The sequence below is a fragment of the Bubalus kerabau genome, chromosome 5 (genome assembly GCF_029407905.1).
Source record: "Bubalus kerabau isolate K-KA32 ecotype Philippines breed swamp buffalo chromosome 5, PCC_UOA_SB_1v2, whole genome shotgun sequence".
Classification (NCBI taxonomy): domain Eukaryota; kingdom Metazoa; phylum Chordata; class Mammalia; order Artiodactyla; family Bovidae; genus Bubalus; species Bubalus kerabau.
In genome coordinates this window covers 54,096,209-54,124,078 of record NC_073628.1, presented here as the reverse complement: position 1 = coordinate 54,124,078, position 27,870 = coordinate 54,096,209, and the positions used below count along the sequence as shown (strand labels likewise).

Sequence of the window (27,870 nt, the reverse complement as noted above, 5' to 3'; positions counted from 1 at the left end):
TTCTCTGAGTAATCCCTGGTCCTACATTCTGCAATACAGATACCATCGTATCTATTTGATCCTGGGTTTGAGTTAGGCTGTGCTCAGTCCACTTTCCTCATTACCAAACAGTATTGTTTTATTCTTGCAGATTGACGATCTTACAGCAGAGCTGGAAACTTCATCTTCAAAATGTCTGCACCTGGATGCAAAAAGTCAAGTTCTTCTAGAGGAGTTATTATCTATGAAAGGAATGCAAAAGAAATGTGAAAAACTATAGAAGAATAAAAAGAAGTTGGAGCAAGAAGTAGTGAACCTCAGAAGTCATATTGAAATGAATATGATAGAACACAGTGAAATAGAGCAGTATAAACGGGAGATTGATGAAAGGGCGAGACAGGATCTCGTAGAGAAATTAAAGGAAGTCAACCTTTTTTTTGCAGGTTAATTTGTTCATCTGTCATGTTCTTGAATTCACCTCATTGTAAATTATGTTTTGGATCTATACATCTTCTGTGTTTCCTCTACTTCCTTTAGAGCAGTTGGTTTGGTAGTTTTCTGGAAGGAAGGGGGCACTTGTTTCTCCCTTTAAATATTTCCGTTTCCATCACAGTTATCACCAAATTGACCTATCAGAATGATTCTCACTAGAGAATCCTTTCATTTATAAGACCAATTGGTATAAAACAAGACTACTAGGAGGAAAAGAAAATATTGTGGTTTAGAACTGGTCCCATCCTCTTGAATTATGTTTAAGTTGTCTCATTCAATTTTTAAAACTTTAAGTTGATCCTCTTGTTCTTTGAATTATCAGATTATATAAGCACCACTATAACAATAATTCCACTTTAATTTTATAATTCACATTTAATTCACTTCACATTGACAATAATTGTTTTAAACTTCTGCTCTTGTTGTTGTTGTTTTAATTTAATTTAATTTTTTAACTTTACAATATTGTATTTGTTTTGCCATATATCAAAATGAATCCGCCACAGGTATACATGTGTTCCCTATCCTGAACCCTCCTCCCTCCTCCCTCCCCATACCATCCCTCTGGGTCGTCCCAGTGCTTAACCTTTAAAATTGCTTTCTGAATCACTGACTCAAAAGTAAAGGGAGCAAATACTATTTTCCAGGTTAATGATTATTTTTAAAATGTTATCTTTTTAAATTTGCCTTAGATACAAGCAGCATCTCAGGAGAATTAAGAGCAGTTACAAGAGAAGAATAATGCTTCCATAAGAAGTCAGATGGAACTCATAATTAAAGACTTGGAATCTGAACTCTCCAAGGTGAAAACTTTGCAAAAAGATTCTCATAAAGCAGAGTTGGAAAAATATAAGCAACTCTACCTAGTAGAACTAGAAGTTAGAAAGTCACTGGAAGGTAAACTAGACAAGCAAGTCAAAACACAGAATCACCGAAAATAAATTTAGTTCGTTAATTTGTCTCTAAAGCCTAATTTTTATAGAGCACAGTTCATGAGATTAGTAGGAAGTGAAAGCTAACTAGATGGTCACTGCTAGAGGGCGGCCTAAGACAAACTATTAATACGGTGTCCTTTTAAGTTTTACCACACAGAGTCGGAAACGACTGAGGTGACTTAGCAGCAGCAGCACACTGCATAAAGGTATGCTTGTGAAATTGGGGGCAATTAACACAGGAGTGAAAGACAGGATAATTCACAGAGTGGCTAGAAATAGTATGGTTATCTGACTGAGGGAGGGTGTGTGGAGGATGGAAAGGGCAGATGGCACCTCCAGTGCCTCGTCCAGGTTTCCCCACTGTCTGAAAGCAGAGCATTCCTAGGAAGCCTTTCATAAGCCAAAGCAGCATACAGCAAAGAAGTAGGTACCCAAAGGCACGTTCTGCTAGTTGAAGCCTAAAATGAATATGCACAAGTGAAGCACAGGTGCTCCCATATAGGGTTCAGGGTTGTGGTGACTTGACACTGAGATGTGGGGTGTGGCTTCCAGGGAAGGAGCTCAGTGGGGCCAGTCTCCCTGCTTGGGGAGCGCGATGCCTCTCACTGTAAAACATATGCTGAAACTTTTTATATGAAATCAAAGAGTCTCTTCAAAAAAAAATTTTTTTATTATCAAAAACAGATGCTGACTTAGGCCTTTCCTAGAAGTGAAGTGACATAAAGTGAACTTTGGAAAAGTAGGGGATACTTATAATTGTTCCTGGGGCTGTTTTAGCTCTTTTCAATAACCCATTGACTTTCTTGTCCTCCCCTCTAGATTGTGACTCTGGATGATTCCTCAGAACCAAAACTTAATTTCTCCAAGGTCATGAGTGAAACGTGTATACAAGGGTGGTGAAAGCAAATGCTTGAAAGTGGCTTTGTGGGATCGGGTGTTTCTTCATCCCTGAACTGTTTCCTGGAGGAAGGTGTGTCCCAGAGGGCAGCAGGTGTCACTGTGAGGCTACCTCCCTTTCTCCCTGATGCCCTTTCTCTCCTCTCCCAACTGTGACTTGTTACTTGAGGAGCCCTAGACACATGTGTACTTCTTTAGAACAAGGTTACAGCTATTACTGTTTACAGGAGGTCTGCTCTGTGTTTTCAGTGTTCAAACAGTTTATTGGGAATTCCATTTACTATATGGCAACTTTAAAAATGCAAATCATTAAGTTGGTGTTTTCCATCTTCCCCAGGACTCATGGGAGGCTGGCAGTGATCAGCACCAAACTTGAAGTGGAGAAATAGCAGAACAAATCTTTACTCATTCGGGCATTCTTAGCTCGAGGCCAGTGCTGGAGCCCCCTTGTGTTGGAAATTTCAATAATCCTTTAGTGCTCAAGGGAAATCTTACTCCAAGAGCAAACGTAGGCTTTTCTACCTCAATTCCATGCCCTTTGAATAACAGCATGGAGACTTACTTGACCAAGGTTAGTTCTATTATCTTTTTTGTGCTGGGTTTCAGATTTTTGATATGAATGATCCTTGTTTTTAATTTGGTGAACTTCTGAGTTGTTTATTTGACTTAATGCACATTAAGTACAAGCCATAATTAGCTATACTAATAAAGGAGACAGAAATTTTATGATTTTTTTGTCCCAGAGTTCTTGACTTTAAGAGATACTTACTAAATTATTAAATTTCTTGAAAAGCTGCATTTAAATTCTACTTTAGAAATGAAATCTTATTGTCTAGTATCCAAAAGTATTCTTTCAGATGTTTCACTTCCTTTCTAATTGATTTCAGTTGGCAATGCTTCATAATCATTTCCAAGCTCTGCTGTACCCAACGAAGTTTTTCTACCTCTAAGCATAAGTGAATCACTGGCATCTAAACACTAACCACATATGGATGCTTTTTATTTAAAGGAATCCTATGTAAATCCTTTTTATGAATTAAATAAACTTAAAATACTAAACCAAAACATTAATTTCTAGTTTTGGCTTAACATTTTTTGTCATTTTCTTACATAAATTTTGTCATTTCTTACAAAAATGACATTTTTGTCATTTTCTTTAATTGCTATTTTACCTATAGCATTTTTATTTAAAATTAAAAAAGACAATCTTGCTGAGCATTTGTAGAATATTTCTAGATTTGTAGTTAATTCAAACATTTAAACATTAAAAATAAAATAAAATTTAAAAAAAAAAAAAAAAAAAAAAAAAAAAAAATAAACATTATAAATGAAGCTCACTTTATCTCTATCTTGACATCACCTGGATGAATGGTATCTAAGATAGCAATGATGGGAGTTTTAAATTGCAACCAGTTTTCACTGTTAATCATTATGATTAAAATATCCATTTCAGTCAGTGCACACAGGTTTATGGTTGATGGTGTTTTCCTGACGTTCGTGATGCACAGAAAAGTAGCCCTTGTTAAATGCAGTCTCAAACTGTTTTCTCATTTGGCTTTTTGCCATTGTAGGAGAGCAATTAAGGTTTCTTTGAAAACACTGTATCTACAATGAGTCTTAGTACTTGAGAGCTGTGAAACTGGAGGATGTGCGTTAGCTGTGTGGTCACAGCGGGCCTCAGAACACTTCATCCCAAGTCAGACACTTCCCCATGCAGGCCTAAGAGGAGGAAGAAAATGCCTGACCCCCGTCCCAGACACAGGTTGCTTAATGCACAGCCAAGTTCACGGTGCTGTGGGCACATACATCTTTTAAAAGTGGTGATTTGAAACATGTATAATATCATGTATGAAACGAGTCACCAGCCCAGGTTCGATGCACAATACTGGATGCTTGGGGCTCGTGCACTGGGACGACCCAGAGGGAGGGTATGGGGAGGGAGGAGGGAGGAGGGTTCAGGATGGGGAGCACGGGTATACCTGTGGTGGATTCATTTCGATGTTTGACAAAACTAATACAATATTGTAAAGTTTAAAAATAAAATAAAATTAAAAAAAAATAAAATAAAAGTAGTGATTTGGAACCAAGCAAGCACTTTGGGAGAAGTTCCTTCTCCCAAACTCACCCATTAGGTAAATCTCCTCACCTCTCATAAGGAGGGTAGGATTATAAGTCCTCATCTTGAAACTTTTCTTCTTCAATTACCCTGTTGTGTGTGTTTTTTTTCTTAAATGTATGTTTATAAATTAATTATATCAAATGACTGCTACATATAGGAGTTTGACAATAATTTATACTTTTTTTAGATATTTATTTATTTTTACTTTACAATATTGTATTGATTTTGCCATATGTCAGCATGCATCCACCACGGGTGTACACATGTTCCCCATCCTGAAGCCCCCTCCCACCTCCCTCCCCATACCATCCCTCTTACCTTTAAAACATGATTTACTTAGAAAGCTACTATGTCATGTCATGTCACAAGCATTATTGAACTATGTAAGAAGGTTTTACATATTCATTTTCTCTGCATTATAGTTAAAAAATCTATGTGTTTTTTCTTAATTTGAAGAAGTAGCTGGCATAGGACTCTGGACTCAGTAAGAAAGTCATTGGCTTTCTTACTTCTTTTGTAGAATTAAGAACTTTGCCTAAATGATGACTCTCATATCTTAAAAAAAAGTTTGTTTGTTTGTTTTTTTCCAAAGAAAACAAACTTTCTTTAAAAAAAAATTTATGTGGAACCATATTATATAAAACAGAGATAAGTGTAAACCCTTTTAGCCAAAGGAGTGGCCAGAGGTCCTGCACTTGTGACTTCTCAGTTCCTCAACCCTGCAGTGACCCCTGTGGGACCTTCCCCTTCTATGGGACATAGTTCAGAAACTAACAGTTATGTGTTAATCCTTCTCACTAAACACCTTTAGAATAAAAACTTGCTGGTACATCGTTTTCTTGTGTATAATTTTCTCACCTTTCTGTGTTTTTGTTAAATGGAAAAGTTTAAAGAAAATTGCAAGTGTGGTCTCCTTAATAACATTCAACTCAAACTACTTCCTCCATTTTAACAGGATCCTCACCTAGAAATCAAAATAAAGGTCTCAGAAGTATGTATTTAGGGCATGAGCTGTAGGAGAAGAAGATAGTAATCATGTGGGTCATTCCTAGGATCATGAGTCATTCTCTAATTCTTTGAAATTATGTGTACTCAATAGACTGATATTTATTGTACTTTTTATCAGTTAACGTTCTCTATATATGTTCTTTGTTATTTATAAGTGGAATAAGTAGGAATGCATTTTATTTATGTGATTATTTTTCTACTTAAGTAATCTTCAAGTTAGGTCTAGTCTCTAAAAGTATTATTTAAATGTCATATTTAGTAAGCTGTGTAACATTCCTATGATAATATCTCTTGCTTAACTTAAAGATAAATAATATTTGACTTATTTCAGATGCAGCAGGAGTTGGAAAGGAGTAAAACTAGAGAACTAAGAGAAGGTATGTTGCCAAAATGTATGTCTGGTAGTGGTTAAGGCTAGAACACCCAGACTCAAACCGTTATGTTTGTGTAGCTGTCACTTGTTGGGTGACTTTATAATTTCTGTGTCATTGGCTTTGTCAGTAGTTTATCTCTTGCCCTCAGGAAAAGCTCCAAACACCTGCATCAATGTGGGTCCTTCCAAAGTAGTTGGCCTTATCTCTTTACCACCTTATTCTGCCCCTTAGCTGTGCATCTAACCAGCCAGACTGTGTAGGATCCCACAGATTCGTTTCCTTACCTCTGGTCTTTGTACATTCTTCTCCCCTCTGACTCTTGTACTTTTTCCTGTCCTTCAGGTAGCTACTTCCATAGCACCTCCACCAAAAAGCTGGCAGTATTGACACAAAACCGGCTGTCCCTTCTTAGTGTTCCTTGTGCCATCTTGTATATCTGTCTTAGTATTTATGACACCGTATGGAAATTGTCTGTTCATCTATTTTTACAGTTTATGGCATTATCATCTCAGGGTGACTGGGTCACCTTCATCTTGTAATTCCAGTGTTTGTCACAGCACTTTAGCAGATAGTTATTGAGTAAATGAATGAAGAATGAGAAAGCCAGAAGCTCTGATACTCAGCCACATGTGGGACCATGGGATGAGTATGTAATTGTAATCTTATATTTTGTTTTCTGTCATTTATAGATATGTTTTTTTTCAGAGCACTTAGAAATATCTCAGGTTTTTTTTTTTTTTTTTTTGCTAATACTGAGTTAACTCAAGTATTTTAGATAAAGAATGTAATCCTTTTTCTTTCCAGCTGCTGCTAAATTTGAATCTGAATCCTGTGGATTGTCTCCTCTAGGAGCTACAGATAGGTCAAATCTGTCTCAGGACCTGCTTTTGAAAACATCACAAGAATATGTACAGATTTTGAAGAAAAAATATATGATCTAAAAGATAAATAGTAAAAATTCCCTTCTGGACTGTTTTCATGACATTTTAGTTGTTTTTCATTAAACATGATGAGAAAATCCTTATTAAAGGGAAATATTTTTGTGTGTATGATGAAAATTTATATGGTATTTTAAAAATAATACATTTAAGTAGTATTAATGCACTTGTCATAGCAAACACCCTCTTAAAAAACACAAGAGAAGACTCTACACATGGACATCAACAGATGATCAACACTGAAATCAGATTGATTATATTCTTTGCAGCCAAAGATGGAGAAGCTCTATACAGTCAACAAAAACAAGACCAGGAGCTGACTGTGGCTCAGATCATGAACTCCCTATTGCCAAGTTCAGACTGAAATTGAAGAAAGTAGGGAAAACCACTAGACCATTGAGGTATGACCTAAATCAAATCCTTTACGATTATACAGTGGAAGTGAGAAATAGATTTAAAGGACTAGATCTGATAGATAGAGTGCCTGATGAACTATGGATGGAGGTTCGTGATATTGTACAGGAGACAGGGATCAAGACCATCCCCATGGAAAAGAACTGCAAAAAAGCAAAATGGCTGTCTGGGGAGGCCTTACAAATAGCTGTGAAAAGAAGAGAAATGAAAAGCAAAGGAGAAAAGGAAAGATATAAGCATCTGAATACAGAGTTCCAAGAATAGCAATAAGAGATAAGAAAGCCTTCCTCAGCGATCAATGCAAAGAAATAGAGGAAAACAACAGAATGGGAAAGACTAGAGATCTCTTCAAGAAAAGTAGAGATACCAAGGGAACATTTCATGCAAAGATGGGCTCGATAAAGGACAGAAATGGTATGGACGAAACAGAAGCAGAAGATATTAAGAAGAGGTGGCAAGAATACACAGAAGAACTGTACAAAAAAGATCTTCATGACCCAGATAATGACGATGGTGTGATCACTCATCTAGAGCCAGACATCCTGGAATGTGAAGTCAAGTGGGCCTTAGAAAGCATCACTACGAACAAAGCTAGTGGAAGTGATGGAATTCTAGTTGAGTTATTTGAAACCCTGAAAGATGATGCTGTGAAAGTGCTGCACTCAATTTTCCAGCAAATTTGGAAAACTCAGCAGTGGCCAGAGGACTGGAAAAGGTCAGTTTTTATTCCAATCCCAAAGAAAGGCAATGCCACAGAATGCTCAAACTACTGCACAATTGTACTCATCTCACAGGCTAGTAAAGTAATGCTCAAAATTCTCCAAACCAGGCTTCAGCAATACGTGAACCATGAACTTCCAGTTGTTCAAGCTGGTTTTATAAAAGGCAGAGGAAACAGAGACCAAATTACCAACATCTGCTGGATCATCGAAAAAGCAAGAGAGTTCCAGAAAAACATTTATTTCTGCTTTATTGACTATGCCAAAGCCTTTGACTGTGTGGATCACAATAGACTGTGGAAAATTCTGAAAGTGATGGGAATACCAGACCACTTGACCTGCCTCTTGAGAAGTCTGTATGCATGTCAGGAAGCAATAGTTAGAACTGGACATGGAACAACAGACTGGTTCCAAATAGGAAAAGGAGTACGTCAAGGCTGTATATTGTCACCCTGTTTATTTAACTTATATGCAGAGTACATCATGAGAAATTCTGGGCTGGAAGAAGCACAGGCTGGAATCAAGATTGCCAGGAGAAATATCAATAACCTCAGATATGCAGATGACACCACCCTTATGGCAGAAGTGAAGAGGAATTAAAAAGCCTCTTAATGAAGGTGAAAGAGGAGAGTGAAAAAGTTGGCTAAAACCTCAACATTCAGAAAACAAAGATCATGTCATCTGGTCCCATCACTTCATGGGAAATAGATGGGGAAACAGTGGAATCACTGTGAGACTTTATTTTTTTTTTTGGTGGGGGGGCTCCAAAATCACTGCAGATGGTGCCTGCAGCCATGAAATTAAAAGACACTTACTCCTTGAATAGCATATTGAAAAGCAGAGACATTACTTTGCCAACAAAGGTTCGTCTAGTCAAGCCTATGGTTTTTCCTGTGGTCATGTATGGATGTGAGAGTTGGACTGTGAAGAAAGCTGAGCGCTGAAAAATTGATGCTTTTGAACTGTGGTGTTGGAGAAGACTCTTGAGAGTCCCTTGGACTGCAAGGAGATCCAACCAGCCCATTCTGAAGGAGATCAACCCTGGGATTTCTTTGGAAAGAATGATGCTAAAGCTGAAACTCCAATACTTTGGCCACCTCATGCGAAGAGTTGACTCATTGGAAAAGACTCTGATGCTGGAAGGGATTGGGGGCAGGAGGAGAAGGGGATGACAGGGGTGAGATGGCTGGATGGCATCACTGATTCTTTGGATGTGAGTTTGAGTGAACTCCAGGAGTTGGTGATGGATAAGGAGGCCTGGTGTGCTGCAATTCATGGGGTCGCAAAGAGTCAGACACGACTGAGCGACTGAACTGAACTGAATACTACTTTTAAACAGTAGTATCTAAGTACTTTTGATACTAAGTATTTTCTCTGCAGCTAACTTAAGTGATTTAAAAACCAGCACTGTTAAGTTTTCCATATTCAAAGTGAAAGTGTTAGTCACTCAGTCGTGTCCAACTCTGCGACTAATGGACTGCAGCCTGCCAGCCTCCTCTGTCCTCCATTATCTTGTGGGGTTAGCTCAAATTCATGCCTATTGAGTTGGTGCTATCCAACCCTCTCATCCTCTGTTGTCCCCTTTCTCCTCCTGCCTTCCATTTTTCCCAGCAAAAGGATCTTTTCTGATGAGTCAGCTCTTCACATCAAGTGGCTAAAATATTGGAGCTTCAGCCTCAACATCAGTCCTTCCAATGAATATTCAGGATTGACTTCCTTCAGAATTGACTCGTTTAATCTCCTTGCAGTCCAAGGACTCTTGAGAGTCTATTCCCAACACCACAGTTCAAAAGCATTAATTCTTTGGCAGTCAGCCTTCTTTATTGTACAACTCTCATATCCATACATGACTACTAGAAAATAGTGTATATATGTTAACTCCAATCTTCTAATTTGTCCTTCTCCTCATGTTTCCCCTTTCATAACCATAATTTTATTTTCAGATCTTTTGAGTTGGTTTCTGTTGTGTAAATAAGTTTATTTTTATTAAATTCCACATGTAAGTGATGTGATACTTTTTTTTTCTCTGAGTTACCTTATTTAGTATTGTAATTTGAGATCCATCTGTGTTGTTGCAAATGCCATTATTATTTCTTTTTATGGCTGAGTAATATTTCATTTTCGCTGTGTGTGTATGTGTGTATATACTGCATCTTCTTTATCTATTCTTCTGTTGATGGACACTTAGGTTGCTTCAATGTCTTGGCTATTGTAAATAGTTCTGCAGTGAACATTGGGGTGCCTGTACCTTTTTGAATTATGGTTTTCTCCAGATGTATGCCCATCACTGAGATTGCTGAATCATATGGCAACTCTATATTTAGTTTTTACAGCAAACTTTATAGAGTTTTCTACAGTGAGTGTACCTAGTTGCATTCCATAAGCAGTGTAGAAGGATTCCTTTTCTCTACACTCTCTCCAGCATTTATTGTTTGTATATTTTTTGATGATGGCTATTCTGATTGGCTTGAAATGATACCTTATTATAGTATTTCTGCATTTCTATAATGATTAGTGATGCAGAGCATCCTTTCTGAGCATCTCTCATGTGCTTTTTGGTCGTCTGTAGGTGTTCCTTACAGAAATGTGTATTTAGATCTTATACTCATTTTTTGATCAGGTTGTTTGTTTTTTGCTATCGAGCTCTTTGAGATGTTTGAATATGTTGGAGATTAATCCCTTGTCAATTGCATCATTTGCAAATATTGTCTCCCATTCTGTGGGTTGTCATCTTTCTTGTTTATGATTTCCTGCACTGTGCAAAACTTTTACATTTAATTATATCCCGTTTGCTTATTTCTCTCCTTATTTTCATTACTGTAAGAGGTGGATGAAAAATGATCCTGCTGTAATTTATGTCAGAGTGTGTTCTGCCTATATTCTCCTCTGAGTTTTACAGGACCTGTCATATTTAGGCGCCTAATCCATTTTGAGTTTATTTTTGTGTATGATGTTAGGGAGTGTTCTGATTTCCTTCTTATACATGTAGCTGTTGAGTTTTCTCAGCACCACTTATTGAAGGGGCTGTCTTTTCTCCTTTGTATAGTCTTGCCTCCTTTATCCTAGATTAATTGACCACAGGTACGTAGGTTTCTCTCTGGACTTTCTGTCTTGTTCCATTGATCATTCAATATATTTCTGTTTTTGTGCTAGTACTGTGTTTTGATAACTGAAGCTTGCAGAGTAGTCTGCAGTCAGGGTACCTGATTCTGTCAGCTCTTGCTTTTCTTCCTCAAGATTGCTTTGTCTATTTGGGGTCTTTTGTTTTCATACACACTGTAAAATTTTTTGTTCTAGTTGTGTGAAAAATGCCATTGGTAATTTGATAGAAATTGCACTGAATCTGTAGCTTGCTTTGGATACTATAGTTATTTTGACAGTTATACAGTTATAATGTCACTTTCATTTCTATATTTCAGTTTCCTTTTCTATATTTCAGTTTCTTTCCTTCTTAGTTTAGATAAAGGTTTATTGATAGTGTTTGTTTCTTTCAGGAAATCAACTTACAGTTCTTGCATATGAGCACTGGGCTGGCATGCCATGCCTCTGTGTGCATGGGCAATGTGTTTAGAGGTGTTGTTTAGCAACAGTCATTCTGGGATGAGAGATTCCAAACCGTTGAGCTTCCCAGCTGGGAGGTTGTGGCAGGATGGCTCTGGCTTAACTGTAGTGCTCATGCTGGGTTTAGGGGACTCTGAAGAGCCAAGGGAGAGGTAAGGTGTGTGTGTCTGTAGGCTCTGCGGTGAAGAAGATTTTTGGCTTCGGGAGTAAGAAGGGTGTGTAGCCCTTTGGCTCCTCCATCAACCCAGTGAGAGACAGTGGTCATGGAATCAACTTCCAGCCCGGGTGCCACATCCGAGACAAAGACCTCAGAAAGATCCACAAAGCTGCCATTGTGGGCAACGTAGCCAAAGTGCAGCATGTTCTGTTGTTTGGAAAAAATGGCCTGAACGACAGGGACAAGATGAACAGGTAAGCGGAGTGGAAGGGTCTGGCAGAGATCCCTCCTGTGAGTTTCCCCTCCAAGGCTCCTGGATACCTTCCTGGGATCCAGCAACCCACAGACTTTATAGGCAGCAAAAAGTCTTAGCTCGTTTTGGACCCATTTATAATTCCCCTTATAGAGCTTTGCTGATAGTTTTGAAGTCATTTAACTGAATGTCGGTAATCACAGAAATGAAATGAAATATGAATAGCATCTGTTTTTCCTTTCTTCCTCCTACTTTTTATTCACATGGGTTAGCATGATGTACTCATGAGTAAAAGCTCCCAAGTTATATAGCCTTCAAGAAATCTTCTCAACCTTCTGGCTCTCACATTTTTTCTCATGTGATTTATGAAAGCATTTCTTCATGGATCACCTATTGTGGATCATGGCAGTGGACAGATTTCTGGTGTTGTCAATATCTTATTTTTAATGTATACACTTTTTATACCGTAAGGTTATATATTACAGAAAACTGCATAGTGAGCAAAATAATTCCTATGCCAAATAAACTTCTGGATTAAAAATTCTTCAGATACATTTCAATGTCCATTTTATATCAGTGTACACTTAGGTATATGTGTTCTTTGCTTAAGGACCTTAGAAGACAGCTTTGAAGTAGGAAGCTGGCTGTGTCCTTGAATAGGAAGACATTTTCTTAGGATGTATGGTCTTTCTATATTTAAAGCTAATCAACATTTCATGGTTTTAAAGATTTTGGCTTACATATACTGTCTTTAATTGTTGTGATGAAATTAAAAGTTTTGTATAGTAGAGGAAGATTTGCCCTTCTAGATATCAAAATGTGCTATAAGTGCCCACAAAGTGTTCATTTACTAACAACTGAAAAGATAGATAAATGAATGGAACAGAATACCCAAACACCCAAATGTATGTAAAACTTTAGAACTTGAAAATGATGACCTTTTCTGTTAGAAATGATAAGCTGTGTGTAGATGGTGGAGAAATAACCTGGTAAAGGAGAAAAATAACTCAATTTTTATCTCACCAAAAAGTTTCAGATAGATTATGGATCAAACATTTCAAATATGCAGAGTGAGAAAAGTACAAGAATAAAACTCAGATTCCTATTTATACTTTTTTTATCTGCTAACAGAGACCTTCTGTTTTTCTATTTCTACTGTTTCTTAACCTTATTTTTTTTAATTGGAGAATACTTGTTTACAATGTTGTGTTCTTTTCTGCTGTATAACATCATAAATGAGTTTCAAGTATACATATACCCCCTACCTTGTGAGCCTTCCTCCCACCCCAAAGACCTTTCTAAGAATGATTTCAAAAGTAAGAATTCTGGAGCTTCCTGGATTTCCACACACACACACACACACACACACACACGCACACACACACACAAAGAAAATAAATCTGGATGTTGATTTAACATTTTAACAACACAAAAAAAATAAAATTCTCTGTAGATCAAGCTGTCTATAGGCAAGTCGGCTTAGCAGACAGGACTTGTCTTTTTGGCACAATTTCAATTTTTTTATTTTTATTTTTTTTGAGGATTGATATTTTAAGACAACTTTCAGCCTTTTCAGAAGTCAAGGGAATCTAGGGAGTTCTTTAGTCATCCAGTGGTTAAGACTCACTGTTGTGGGCCCAGGGTTCGATACCTGGTGGGGGAACTAAAATCCTGCCAGCCACTGGGATGTATTGTACAACATGGGGAATATTGCAAATATCATATAATAACTTTAAATGGAGTATGACCTATAAAAATTGTGAATCACTATGTTGTGTACCTGTAATATATAGTAATATGTAATATGCATCATCTATATTTTAGCTGGAATCAAGATTGCTGGGAGAAATATCAATAACCTCAGATATGCAGATGATATCACCCTTATGGCAGAAAGTGAAGAATAACTAAAAAGCCTCTTGATGAAAGTAAAAGTGGAGAGTGAAAAAGCTGGCTTAAAGCTCAACATTCAGAAAACGAAGATCATGGCATCCGGTCCCATCACTTCATGGGAAATAGATGGGGAAACAGTGGAAACAGTGTCAGACTTTATTTTTCTGGGCTCCAAAATCACTGCAGATGGTGACTGCAGCCATGAAATTAAAAGACGCTTACTCCTTGAAAGGAAAGTTACGACCAACCTAGATAGCATATTCAAAAGCAGAGACATTACTTTGCCAACAAAGGTTCGTCTAGTCAAGGCTATGGTTTCTCCTGCGGTCATGTATGGATGTGAGAGTTGGACTGTGAAGAAGGCTGAGCGCCGAAGAATTGATGCTTTTGAAGTGTGGTGCTGGAGAAGACTCTTGAGAGTCCCTTGGACTGCAAGGAGATCCAACCAGTCCATTCTGAAGGAGATCAGCCCTGGGATTTCTTTGGAAGGAATGATGCTAAAGCTGAAACTCCAGTACTTTGGCCACCTCATGCGAAGAGTTGACTCATTGGAAAAGATTGATGCTGGGAGGGATTGGGGGCAAGAGGAGAAGGGGACGACAGAGGATGAGATGGCTGGATGGCATCACTGACTCAATGGATGTGAGTCTGAGTGAACTCCGGGAGTTGGTGATGGACAGGGAGGCCTGGTGTGCTGCAATTCATGGGGTTGCAAAGAGTCGGACACGACTAAGTGACTGATCTGATCTGATCTGGTATTTTAATTAAAAAGAAGCAACCTTAGACAAAAAGACTTTATGGTAATTAGATCAACAGGAAAAATGAGAAATGAGCAAACAAAAATGCTACTAATTATAGTTGTACAGACATTGTGAATTACAAATTTCATTCCAATGTCAGACGTTAAAATGTCAGAAAATGAACATATTAGAATCATTGAAGCACAGTGTTGTCTCTAATCCTCAAAATGTATCTGCAAAGGAGGTATGATATCCTTTGACTTCATTGAGATGTTGTCCTTGTAAAATAGTAGTAATAGTAATAAGTATGATTATATTACCTAACAGTTAATGAGCTGTTATCTGTGCCAGGAACAGTTCTAAACTCTTTGCATGAATCTCATTTAAGCATTGCAGTGCTGTCCTGTGAGAGAACTACTTCTCTCTCCATTTTGTTGATGAGGAAATTGAGGCACAGAGAGGCTGAGCAACAGCTAAGTGACAGAGTAAAAGTCAAATTCAAACCCAAGTTGAGCTGAATCTCAAGGTCATGGTCATTCTACTCAAGTAAATTGTTCTTTCATTAGTGTTAAGAGCTAATGCTAATATATAATGTTTTTTTCTCCAGAAGGAAATGAAATATTTGTTTTAGAGTGGTAGGAATAGCATGCTATTGAATGTTTTCAATCACAGGAACAATTATTTGTTTTGAAACAATAACACTACAGTTTCCTGAAAACTCCTCTTGCTTTTATAGGACTGCCCTCCACTTGGCCTGTGCCAATGGCCATTCAGCAGTGGTAACTCTGCACCTGGAGAGAAAATGCCTGCTTAACCTCTATGACAATGAAAACAGGGCAGCACTGATGAAGGTATGGGGCAGTGAATCGTGTCCACACAAGGTGGATGTGATTTAACTACTGAGACTAAAAGTGAATTCATCTCATTTAGATATAGCAAACCAGTGAAGCTTGTGGACTGTTTACTTTGAATTCCTAGAATTTACACTCTGTTTCTTGGCACAACACTGACAGGCCATAGAATGCCAAGAAGAGGAATGTGCAACTCTTCTGCTGGAGCATGGTGCCGACCCAAATGTCATGGATGTCTGTGGGAACACCGCTTTCCACTACGCTGTCTTTTGCCAGAATATATCACTTGCAACAAAGCTGCTTTCCTGTGATGCCAATATAGAAGCCAGGAACAAGGTATATCTCAACTAACTTTATCTACAAAATATGCAAAGCATTTTTTTTTTAAACTGCTGCTGCTGCTAAGTTGCTTCAGTCGTATCTGACTTAAGGTTTTTTTTTTTTTGAATCAGTCTAAAATAGCAGAGTAAAGCAAAATTGGCCTCAGTATACTTTGTCTTAAAATTCAAACATAACAAAAGCATTTTACGACATATTAGAAATCTTGGTGCTATTCACAAATTCCCATTTTATGAAAGATGGTTTATATAAACACAGTTTCTCTTTCATTGCCCAAATCTTAAGAGGGTAAAAGGAAATGAAAAGGAGCAAGCTAGTGAAAAGTGCAAGTCAAGCTGGAATTTTGGCAGTTGGGAAATGCCAAGAAGAGGATTTATTTATTTTAATATTTATTTGGCTGAGCTGGGCTTCATTTCAGCATGTAGGATCGTTTCCTGACCAGGGGTTGAACCCAGGCCCTCTTTCCTGGGACCACTGAGATCCAGCCACGGGACCACCACGGAAGTCCCGAGATTTTGGTTTGTGCTTTTTATTCCCTTCAGTTTATATATTTCTTATATGCTTTTCAGTTTTCAGGGATAATAGTTGTTATTTTGAAAAAGAGTGTGAGTGAATTGTAAACTTGCCTAGGTGCCAGTTTTAAGAAGACTCTGATAAAAACAGACTGACAGTGAACAGGTGGTGATTAAGTGGGAATTAAGAGAGAAGTACAAATAACTACCTGATATTATCCTATTCTGGCAGAACCATCCACTTAGATAAGACTCTAGGCTCTGCTCTCCCATCTAGAATATCTTGATGGGAAGGAAGTAAGGGGTTTATAAATAATGAGATCAGGTTGCCTTTTGGGTTTACTATTCCCTGTTCTACCACTGTTTACCCAGGAAAATTTTAAAAATTGCAGTTTTGATGACTCTTGCCTCTTACACTTTTCTTTTTTATTCAAACCTTCACGTAAGAGAAGGAATTGGCCGTGTGAGTAAGAGATGAGACTGAAGTGGTTGCTGCACTAATTCTCAGCTATATTCTGCTGGTGAACCACAATTATTTGGGAAAACTTATTTTTTTTTTTTTTAATTTTATTTTATTTTTAAACTTTACATAACTGTATTAGATTTGCCAAATATCAAAATGAATCCGCCACAGGTATACATGTGTTCCCCATCCTGAACCCTCCTCCCTCCTCCCTCCCCATTCCATCCCTCTGGGTCGTCCCAGTGCACCAGCCCCAAGCATCCAGTATCGTGCATCGAACCTGGACTGGCATCTCATTTCATACATGATATTTTACATGTTTCAATGCCATTCTCCCAAATCTTCCCACCCTCTCCCTCTCCCACAGAGTCCATAAGACTGTTCTATACATCAGTGTCTCTTTTGCTGTCTCGTACACAGGGTTATTGTTACCATCTTTCTAAATTCCATATATATGCGTTAGTATACTGTATTGGTGTTTTTCTTTCTGGCTTACTTCACTCTGTATAATAGGCTCCAGTTTCATCCACCTCATTAGAACTGATTCAAATGTATTCTTTTTAATGGCTGAATAATACTCCATTGTGTATATGTACCACAGCTTTCTTATCCATTCATCTGCTGATGGACATCTAGGTTGCTTCCATGTCCTGGCTATTATAAACAGTGCTGCGATGAACATTGGGGTACTCGTGTCTCTTTCCCTTCTGGTTTTCTCAGTGTGTATGCCCAGCAGTGGGATTGCTGGATCATAAGGCATGTCTATTTCCAGTTTTTTAAGGAATCTCCACACTGTTCTCCATAGTGGCTGTACTAGTTTGCATTCCCACCAACAGTGTAAGAGGGTTCCCTTTTCTCCACACCCTCTCCAGCATTTATTACTTGTAGACTTTTGGATCACAGCCATTCTGACTGGTGTGAAATGGTACCTCATAGTGGTTTTGATTTGCATTTCTCTGATAATGAGTGATGTTGAGCATCTTTTCATGTGTTTGTTAGCCATCTGTATGTCTTCTTTGGAGAAATGTCTATTTAGTTCTTTGGCCCATTTTTTGATTGGGTCATTTATTTTTCTGGAGTTGAGCTGTAGGAGTTGCTTGTATATTCTCGAGATTAGTTGTTTGTCAGTTGCTTCATTTGCTATTATCTTCTCCCATTCTGAAGGCTGTCTTTTCACCTTGCTAATAGTTTCCTTTGATGTGCAGAAGCTTTTAAGGTTAATTAGGTCCCATTTGTTTATTTTTGCTTTTATTTCCAATATTCTGGGCGGTGGGTCATAGAGGATCCTGCTGTGATGTATGTCAGAGAGTGTTTTGCCTATGTTCTCCTCTAGGAGTTTTATAGTTTCTGGTCTTACGTTTAGATCTTTAATCCATTTTGAGTTTATTTTTGTGTATGGTGTTAGAAAGTGTTCTAGTTTCATTCTTTTACAAGTGGTTGACCAGAGTTCCCAGCACCACTTGTTAAAGAGATTGTCTTTAATCCATTGTATATTCTTGCCTCCTTTGTCGAAGATAAGGTGTCCATATGTGCGTGGATTTATCTCTGGGCTTTCTATTTTGTTCCATTGATCTATATTTCTGTCTTTGTGCCAGTACCATACTGTCTTGATAACTGTGGCTTTGTAGTAGAGCCTGAAGTCAGGTAGGTTGATTCCTCCAGTTCCATTCTTCTTTCTCAAGATCGCTTTGGCTATTCGAGGTTTTTTGTTTTTCCATACAAATTGTGAAATTATTTGTTCTAGCTCTGTGAAGAATGCTGTTGGTAGCTTGATAGGGATTGCATTGAATCTATAGATTGCTTTGGGTAGTATACTCATTTTCACTATATTGATTCTTCCAATCCATGAACATGGTATATTTCTCCATCTGTTAGTGTCCTCTTTGATTTCTTTCACCAGTGTTTTATAGTTTTCTATATATAGGTCTTTAGTTTCTTTAGGTAGATATATTCCTAAATATTTTATTCTTTCCGTTGCAATGGTGAATGGAATTGTTTCCTTAATTTCTCTTTCTGTTTTCTCATTATTAGTGTATAGGAATGCAAGGGATTTCTGTGTGTTGATTTTATATCCTGCAACTTTACTATAGTCATTGATTAGTTCTAGTAATTTTCTGGTGGAGTCTTTAGGGTTTTCTATGTAGAGGATCATGTCATCTGCAAACAGTGAGAGCTTTACTTCTTCTTTTCCAATTTGGATTCCTTTTATTTCTTTTTCTGCTCTGATTGCTGTGGCCAAAACTTCCAAAACTATGTTGAATAGTAATGGTGAAAGTGGGCACCCTTGTCTTGTTCCTGACTTTAGAGGAAATGCTTTCAATATTTCACCATTGAGGATAATGTTTGCTGTGGGTTTGTCATATATAGCTTTGATTATGTTGAGGTATGTTCCTTCTATTCCTGCTTTCTGGAGAGTTTTGATCATAAATGGATGTTGAATTTTGTCAAAGGCTTTCTCTGCATCTATTGAGATAATTATATGGTTTTTATTTTTCAATTTGTTAATGTGGTGTATTACATTGATTGGTTTGCGGATATTGAAGAATCCTTGCATCCCTGGGATAAAGCCCACTTGGTCATGGTGTATGATCTTTTTAATGTGTTGTTGGATTCTGATTGCTAGAATTTTGTTAAGGATTTTTGCATCTATGTTCATCAGTGATATTGGCCTGTAGTTTTCTTTTTTTGTGGGATCTTTGTCAGGTTTTGGTATTAGGGTGATGGTGGCCTCATAGAATGAGTTTGGAAGTTTACCATCCTCTGCAATTTTCTGGAAGAGTTTGAGCAGGATAGGTGTTAGCTCTTCTCTAAATTTTTGGTAGAATTCAGGTGTGAAGCCGTCTGGACCTGGGCTTTTGTTTGCTGGAAGATTTTTGATTACAGTTTCAATTTCCGTGCTTGTGATGGGTCTGTTAAGATTTTCTATTTCTTCCTGATCGAGTTTTGGAAAGTTGTACTTTTCTAAGAATTTGTCCATTTCTTCCTCGTTGTCCATTTTATTGGCATATAATTGTTGATAGTAGTCTCTTATGATCCTTTGTATTTCTGTGTTGTCTGTTGTGATCTCTCCATTTTCATTTCTAATTTTATTGATTTGATTTTTCTCCCTTTGTTTCTTGATGAGTCTGGCTAATGGTTTGTCAATTTTATTTATCCTTTCAAAGAACCAGCTTTTGGTTTTGTTGATTTTTGCTATGGTCTCTTTTGTTTCTTTTGCATTTATTTCTGCTCTAATTTTTAAGATTTCTTTCCTTCTACTAACCCTGGGGTTCTTCATTTCTTCCTTTTCTAGTTGCTTTAGGTGTAGAGTTAGGTTATTTATTTGACTTTTTTCTTGTTTCTTGAGGTGTGCCTGTATTGCTATGAACTTTCCCCTTAGGACTGCTTTTACCGTGTCCCACAGGTTTTGGGTTGTTGTGTTTTCATTTTCATTCGTTTCTATGCAAATTTTGATTTCTTTTTTGATTTCTTCTGTGATTTGTTGGTTATTCAGCAGTGTGTTGTTCAGCCTCCATATGTTGGATTTTTTAATAGTTTTTCTCCTGTAATTGAGATCTAATCTTACTGCATTGTGGTCAGAAAAGATGCTTGGAATGATTTCTATTTTTTTGAATTTACCAAGGCTAGCTTTATGGCCCAGGATGTGATCTATCCTGGAGAAGGTTCCATGTGCACTTGAGAAGAAGGTGAAATTCATTGTTTTGGGATGAAATGTCCTATAGATATCAATTAGGTCTAACTGGTCTATTGTATCATTTAAAGTTTGTGTTTCCTTGTTAATTTTCTGTTTAGTTGATCTATCCATAGGTGTGAGTGGGGTATTAAAATCTCCAACTATTATTGTGTTATTGTTAATTTCTTCTTTCATACTTGTTAGCATTTGTCTTACATACTGTGGTGCTCCCACGTTGGGTGCATATATATTTATAATTGTTATATCTTCTTCTTGGATTGATCCTTTGATCATTATGTAGTGACCATCTTTGTCTCTTTTCACAGTCTTTGTTTTAAAGTCTATTTTATCTGATATGAGTATTGCTACTCCTGCTTTCTTTTGGTCCCTATTTGCATGGAAAATCTTTTTCCAGCCCTTCACTTTCAGTCTGTATGTGTCCCCTGTTTTGAGGTGGGTCTCTTGTAGACAACATATGCAGGAGTCTTGTTTTTGTATCCATTCAGCCAGTCTTTGTCTTTTGGTTGGGGCATTCAACCCATTTACGTTTAAGGTAATTACTGATAAGTATGACCCCGTTGCCATTTACTTTATTGTTTTGGGTTCGAATTTATACACAATTTTTGTGTTTCCTGTCTAGAGAATATCCTTTAGTATTTGTTGGAGAGCTGGTTTGGTGGTGCAGAATTCTCTCAGCTTTTGCTTGTCTGAAAAGCTTTTGATTTCTCATTCATACTTGAATGAGATCCTTGCTGGGTACAATAATCTGGGCTGTAGGTTATTTTCTTTCATCATTTTAAGTATGTCTTGCCATTCTCTCCTGGCTTGAAGAGTTTCTATTGAAAGATCAGCTGTTATCCTTATGGGAATTCCCTTGTGTGTTATTTGTTGTTTTTCCCTTGCTGCTTTTAATATTTGTTCTTTGTGTTTGATCTTTGTTAATTTGATTACTATGTGTCTTGGGGTGTTTCGCCTTGGGTTTATCCTGTTTGGGACTCTCTGGGTTTCTTGGACTTGGGTGATTATTTCCTTCCCCATTTTAGGGAAGTTTTCAACTATTATCTCCTCAAGTATTTTCTCATGGTCTTTCTTTTTGTCTTCTTCTTCTGGGATCCCTATGATTCGAATGTTGTAGCGTTTAATATTGTCCTGGAGGTCTCTGAGATTGTCCTCATTTCTTTTAATTCGTTTTTCTTTTATCCTCTCTGATTCATTTATTTCTACCATTCTATCTTCTAATTCACTAATCCTATCTTCTGCCTCTGTTATTCTACTATTTGTTGCCTCCAGAGTGTTTTTAATTTCACTTATTGCATTATTCATTATATATTGACTCTTTTTTATTTCTTCTAAGTCCTTGTTAAACCTTTCTTGCATCTTCTCAATCCTTGCCTCCAGGCTATTTATCTGTGATTCCATTTTAATTTCAAGATTTTGGATCAATTTCACTATCATTATTCGGAATTCTTTATCAGGTAGATTCCCTATCTCTTCCTCTTTTGTTTGGTTTGGTGGGCATTTATCCTGTTCCTTTATCTGCTGGCTATTCCTCTGTCTCTTCATCTTGTTTAAATTGCTGAGTTTGGGGTGTCCTTTCTGTATTCTGGCAGTTTATGGAGTTCTCTTTATTGTGGCGTTTCCTCGCTGTGTGTGGGTTTGTACAGGTGGCTTGTCAAGGTTTCCTGGTTAGGGAAGCTTGTGTCGATATTCTGGTGGATGGAACTGTATTTCTTCTCTCTGGAGTGTAATGAAATGTCCAGTAATGAGTTATGAGATGTCTATGGTTTTGGGGTGACTTTGGGCAGCCTGTATCTTGAAGCTCAGGGCTGTGTTCCTTTGTTGCTGGAGAATTTGCTTGTTATGTCTTTCCCTGGAACTTGTTGGCCCTTGTGTGGTGCTTGGTTTCAGTGTCGGTATGGGGGCGTTTGATGAGCTCCTGTCAATTAATGTTCCTTGGAGTCAGGAGTTCCCTGGAGTCAGGGTTTGGACTTAAGCCTCCTACTTCCAGTTATCGGTCTTAATTTTACAGTAGTTTCAAAACTTCTCCTTCTATACAGCACCACTGATAAAACATCTACGTTAAAGATGAAAAGTTTCTCTACTGTGAGGGTCACTCAGAGAGGTTCACAGCGTTACATGGAGAAGAGAAGTGGGAGGAGGGAGTTAGAGGTGACCCAAATGAGATGAGGTGGAATCAATAGTGGAGAGAGTGGGCTATCCAGTAGTCACTTCCTTATGTGCACTCCACAACTGGACCACTCAGAGATGTTCACGGAGTTATACAGGGAAGAGAAGAAGGAGGCAGGAGACAGAGGTGGCCAGAAGGATAAAAGGGGGAAATGAAAAGGAGGGAGACAGATCCAGCCAGTAATCAGTTCCTTAAGTGTTCTCCACCGTCTGGAACACACAGAAATTCACAGAGTTGGGTAGAGTAGAGAGGGGTTAGGGAGGAGATACAGGTGACCTGGTGGAGAAGATGGAGAGTCCAAAGGGAGAGAGAGCAGTCAAGCCAGTAATCTCGTACACTAGTGAAAAATGGGTCCTGAAGATTGGGTTCTTAAAGGTACAAAATTGGTAACAAATACATAAAAACAAAAATTAGAAATCTAGAGTAGAGTTTGGAATTTCACAAATGCGATGTTAATGAAAAGAAGAAGGAAAAGAAAGAGAGAAAAAACGAACAAAGAAAAAGAAACAAGGTCGTGAAAGTAATAAAGAAACTACAGGTACAAAATTGATAACTAATACCAAAAAGCAAAAATTAAAAATCTAGAGTAGAGTTTGGAATTTCAAAAATACAACGTTAAAAAAAAAAAAAAAAGAAGAAGAAGAAAAATAAAGAGAGAAAACAAACAAACCAACAAAAACAATGTCGCAAAAATTATAAAGAAAATACAGGTACAAAATTGATATCAAATACCAAAAAGCATAAATTAAAAATCTTGAGTAGAGTTTGGAATTGCAGATATATGATGTTATATAAAAGAAGAAGAGAAAGAAACAGAGAAAAAAAAAGTCACAGAAATTATGAAAAAAACTATAGGTACAAAATTGATAGCATATATCAAAAGGCTAAAATTAAAAATCTAGAGTACAGTTTGGAATTTCAAAAATACAATGTTAAAGAAAAGAAGAAAAAGAAAAAAGAAAAAAAAAAAAAAAACCACGGTCAAAAAATTATAAAATATATATATGAAGTTTGCTGAAGAAGAAAAAAAAAATAGGGTCTTTTTTTTTTTTTTTGCAAAGTAATAGTTATAAAAGTGAAAATTAAAGGACAATAGAGGACTTAAAAATTTTTTTCCTTTTTTAATTAAAAAAAAAAAAAGAAAGAAAGATTGATCGTAAAAATAGTAAAAATATATCTAGGTCTTTCTCTGGTTTTGTTGTGAGTATTGTGGGTTCAGTTCATTTTTGGCAGTTCCTTAGTCCGACTTATATTTCTCAAGATCTATAGGCCCCTTCCTATGTAATCCGTAGTAACCACAGGGTTTTAATCTATGGCCTGTAGCTTCCAAGGCGTTTCCCTCTGTTACAGCTTCTTCTGTTTGCTGGTCTCTTCAGTGTCTGGTTCCCGCCCTGACACAAAGGGGATGGTTGAGGACACTATTTTTTTTTTTTTTTTTAAATTTAGGCTCACTTGTTCAGCCGCGCTGTGGGGAGGGAGGGAGGGATGCTGCAAACAGATAACACTGGCGTGCGCTCGCAGTGCCTCAGCCACACTGGGTCTGCCCCCGCTCACGGCGCGTGTAGCCTCCGTGCCCACACTGCTCGGGCTCTAGGTTGTTCCGCCGGGAACAATCAGAGGCCGGCCCTGGGCTGAGCTCCCAGGTCCAAGCCGCTCAGGTTCAGGCACTCGGGTAGTCCTCAGAGGCGCAGACTCGGTTGGGCCTGCGTTTTGTGCTCTTCCCAGATCCGAGCAGCTCAGGTGATGTGTTTGGCGGGCGCCAATGCTGCGACTTATCGCCTCCCCGCCACTCGGTTATCTGGGTGTAAAACCGGCGCACCTTCTCAGGCAGATGTTGACCGTCCAGACCCCCAAGAAGTTTTAGTTAGCAAAGAAGCCTGCTTACAGTTTTATAGATAGTGTCTCTCTGGGGCTGCGATTGCCCCCTTCCAGCTCTGGCTGCCTGTCACTGGAGGGGGAAGGTCTGCAGCCGGCTATCTCTGCTCAGTCCTTTGTTCCGTGCGCGAGCCTGGCGGTGTCTTAGGTTAGGGCTGGCTTTTCGCGTGGTAGATATCCCACAGTCTGGTTTACTAGCCCAAATTATTTCGCTCAGATAGCGCTCAGGACATTCGGGCGGATTCTTACTCTAAGGGACACAGCCCGCGCCGCGCTTCCCTGCCCAGCCCCCGCTTGCTAATGCCGTGTGCAGGCGTCTGCGCTGCTTCTCCGCTGGGGGAGTTACCGTAGGGCTCACAATCCGCGATTTTTAATTGTTTATTTTTTTTTTCCCCTCCCTTTTATGTTGCCCTCTGTGCTTCCAAAGCTCGGCACAGATTCGGCAGTGAGAGGGTTTCCTGGTGTTTGGAAACTTCTCTCTTTTTAAGACTCCCTTCCCGGGACGGAACTCCGTCCCTCCCTCTTTTGTCTCTTTTTTTGTTTTTTATATTTTTTCCTACCTCCTTTCGAAGAGTTGGGCTGCTTTTCTGGGTGCCTGATGTCCTCTGCCGGCATTCAGAAGTTGTTTTGTGGAATTTACTCGACGTTTAAATGCTCTTTTGATGAATTTGTGGGGGACAAAGTGTTCTCCCCGTCCTACTCCTCCGCCATCTTGGCTCCTCCGGGAAAACTTATTTTAAAAATGTATAAGCCTAGGCTGTTCGCTGTAGATTTTGACTGAGTAAATTGAGGAACTCTTGGACGTGTGTATTTAGAACTATTCCCTTCAGATTCTGAACCAATCCTTGATGAATAACTATGGAGTGAATACATCTAATTTCTAAATGCACCCTTCACAAAAGAAAGTAGTCTCCTGAAGCATTGGAGTTTGATAAATGCTAGCTACTTCCATCAGCTCCCTCCTTTCCAACAATATTAGCCTGACTTTTTCTCTGCCCCTGTGCTTGAGATACTAAAAGGAGTATCTTTGGCAATATCTATGGGCTTGAACGATAACTCCTTTTCCTTCCAACCACTCATCATTCAGTGACACTCCAAGAGTCTTTAGCAATTTGCTCATGGCGAAGTCACTTCGTCTGTAGAGTCTGACCCTTTAAGGATTTTGCACCTTCACTTATCCAGGTCATTAGGTCAACAGATGTTTGTTACCAGCAGGGTTTTCCTGACTGCAGTAATAGTAACTCATGAGCCTTTTTTGGTGTCAGCTTCAGGACAGACTCTTGGAGGGTGTCTGTTAGAATTGCTGATCCCTGGCATAAGCAAATGAGAGCTTTAAAACCCATGAAGTTAGTAACAGTACAGAGGGGAATTGTTGCAAGCATTTATTTTCAGCAGGCTTGGAAACTCATGATCCATTTTATTAACAATCTAGAAGAATTCTAGAGATAGATTGTAGTTTCAACAGGCAGTGGAAACATTCTTGACTGTGAATTTTGAGTCTTTTTAAAAGAATTTATGTTTAATTGAATGATGAGTCTTAATAGCCATATTTATTACATATTGGGACCCACTTTTTTGTGAAACATATGATACTAAAGAAAGGAAAGGTTTCACATACAAATATTTGCTTTATACCCATTTGTTTGGAAACAGCAAACATAAAACCAAAAGTGGGCCATAAACCAAACATGGCCCTTGGATATGTTTAGTTTACATCCATACACTGAGTCAACATTTCAAATTTAGGAGGCTCATGTGGAAGTTCAGGCTTCTCCAAGAACCAAATCTGGACCCCCTTGAGCCCATCCTACTGTTTGGTCTGCATGCAGAGGCCACCCCTTCTGTGTGGGACGGGTGTTTTCGGGGTTACCGGTCTCACCTGGCTTTTTCAATTACTTAGGTCATCAGCTTTCCATCCATAAGCATTTGAGTTTCCAATTTTTGATAGTTTATTTTAATAAATATTTGAAGGTTTTTAAAGACAGTATAATTAATCTATAATTGATTTCTTATTTTAAAAAATCTCTTAAGAATGGAATTCAATTTTTCAAATTAGAATTTTTAAGTTGGTTGTGGCAATTTCGCACTGAATAACTCTCACAAACACACAAGATTATAAGATACAGTGCAGGAGAGCTGGTGGAAGAGCAACTCCCCGAGAAAATGTTGAGCATGTATGTATTGGTAATTTTATGTTGCAATCTTTAACTAAGAGCAGTAAAGCAAGACAGACACCAGAACTCTAGGATTTTGGAAGCTTCCTCCTGGTGGTCTGGAGTTAATCACATGAGAGTCATCAAGAAGGGTCTTTGAAGATAAGGTGGGGAGGGTGCTCATTCTGCATGCAGTTAACATCTAGCTAATGCTGACCTCTCCACCAGAACGCCTAACTTAAGGAAGGGCGGTGGAAAGAGCAAGCAAGGAAGAGAGAATGAGTAAGATTAAATTCCAGGAGACATTTCTGAGAAAGCAGTAAAACAGGGTTTCCACAGTTGACTTTTTGAAAAAGAAAAACAAAAGTTTCTCTCTTTGCATGTTCATGTAGAGAATAATATTCCCACTGGAATGTCTGTAAACCTTTTGAGTTTACTCATGGTCATCCTTGGATAGGTTATGCATGCTACAGATAGTATTATATATTTCTGCCTCAGCATTGTCCCTAAAATATGCATTTGATACAGTAGCTAAATGATACCCCCACCTACTGCATTGGGAGCTTGACACTTAGCCACTGGACAACCAGGGAAGGCCCAGATGAGGAGCATATTAAAGAGAAAGAAGATGCACAGGGCAATGAAGAGGGGGCTCTCTTTCATTTACTTTCTGACTTTTATTTTTAAGTTCAGAAATTTGGCTGCACGATTTTAATTTCAGTTTAGAAATAGGTTAACTGTGTACATTAGAAATGGTTTTCCCTGTTTTACAGGATGACCTGACACCACTGTTACTTGCTATACGTGAAAGGAGAGGGTAAATGGTGGAGTTTTTAGTAAAGAAAGAAGCAAATATACATGCGGTTGATAAGATGAAAAGGTACCGTTGTTCTTTTTCTTTTTAAAACCCTTAGTGCTATTCTAGGATGATAATATCAAGATTAAATGAATAAGAGGATTCATTTGTGATCTACTTAGGTAGAATATCAATTATTCTGACTGAGAATCATTAACAATATATAGCAGGAATGTATAGCAGGAATCATATTCCTTTAAAGTATTGACCGATGTCCTATGCAACCTCTTTTTGTTTGGTTGGTTGATCTTGTAATAGCTGAGGTATTTCAAATTAGTTTTATTAGCTTTGTGAAATATGGATTCTGCTTTTTAGTTTACCTCATGACAGTATCAAGTTTCTTAATTCTTTTAAAAGAATTCTTTAACCTGTACTTTGTATGTATATATTTTTATAAGATGCATAGTAAACCTAAAAGACTTGATTTTGTCTTTTGGATAACTCTGTTTTAAATTACTTTGATTGAAGAATGCTGATGTTA

At 38.0% G+C, this 27,870-nt stretch overlaps 2 pseudogenes; both read left to right on the top strand.

The window, feature by feature from the left end:
* The window catches only part of LOC129654224 (uncharacterized), a 72,732-nt pseudogene extending 65,951 nt beyond the window's left edge, over positions 1 to 6,781 (top strand).
* The window catches only part of LOC129654223 (ankyrin repeat domain-containing protein 26-like), a 131,225-nt pseudogene that overhangs the window by 38,113 nt on the left and 65,242 nt on the right, over positions 1 to 27,870 (top strand).